At 36.7% G+C, this 1,021-nt stretch overlaps 1 pseudogene; it reads right to left on the bottom strand.

The window, feature by feature from the left end:
* Nucleotides 1-251: 251 nt before the first annotated feature.
* LOC118996393 (uncharacterized) lies at nt 252-396 on the bottom strand (annotated as a pseudogene).
* Nucleotides 397-1,021: the final 625 nt, after the last annotated feature.

The following is a 1,021-nucleotide window of genomic DNA, read 5'->3' as shown; positions in this document are numbered from 1 at the left end:
GCTACTATGGCTGAGGGGAATGGTTGTGACAGAGACTATAAAGGCCCACAATGTCTAAATTATTTACAATCTCGTCCTTTACAGAAAAAGTTTATTTACCCATGGACTAGCAAATGAAAGAAATATGCAAGTTTTTTATTTGTTTGTTTTTGTAGTATGCATAAATGAAAAAGACTAAAAAGCTGTATTATCTGAAATGATTTTTATTTTATTTCACAGTGAAGAATATTTGCATTATTGCTTTAATATTTTTATGTGCCCCAGGCATGAAACAGCTCTGGCCATCAACACAGGCACCAAGCCAGGCTGAACTAAAGACTGTGCGTTGGCTTTGCCTCTGACTGATGTAAGAGCAATACCACCAACGAGGTGTCTCCTTACCCATTGCCAGGGGCTTTGCTTTAAATTTTTAAAAGTCTTAACTTCCTCTAGAAGGAGCTTTTTGCTCGGATGCAAATCTGTATTTACTGTCAGGTAGACAGTTAACAAGTCAGTGCCTCTTCAAAGACAAAATATTTTCTAAACCATGCTGTGAGATTCACATAGAATCTCACATAGAAGGGAAAATGAGAATATAGGGTTTGGGTGAGTCAGTGAAGTGACTTCTAACCATGAAGCTATTGTATGCCTGCAAACTGCATAACCTGAGCTTAGTCTGCAGGTCCCTATTAGCTTGTTCTTGGTGAGGCTCCCAAACCTTTAACTGCGTCATGGCTCTGGCTTCATTCTCTCTATCAGACTGTTTCCCGTGGCTGTCTCAAAGATAGACCTTGGGCCATCTTTTTTTTTTAACTCTGTCACATTTACTTTCCTAAAAATAGGTTAAAAAAGAGTATATGTGTTAAATTATTTTTAATGTTTTTGTTTTTATAGTTGACAACTAAATTTCACTACCTTTAGTTGTTAAATAGTTGTGTGTGCACCCATGTGCATGTATACACGTATATGACTAAGGAAAGCTATTAGAATTGTGAGGTAATGCACTTTCCAAAGTTTTTCTATGAAACATATAGTAGAAGGA

The sequence above is a fragment of the Sturnira hondurensis genome, unplaced genomic scaffold, assembly GCF_014824575.4.
Source record: "Sturnira hondurensis isolate 20B ecotype Veracruz unplaced genomic scaffold, ASM1482457v3 Scaffold0011291, whole genome shotgun sequence".
NCBI lineage: Eukaryota > Metazoa > Chordata > Mammalia > Chiroptera > Phyllostomidae > Sturnira > Sturnira hondurensis.
The sequence above is the reverse complement of the archived record's forward strand: the minus strand, read 5'-3'. Positions and strand labels throughout refer to the sequence as shown.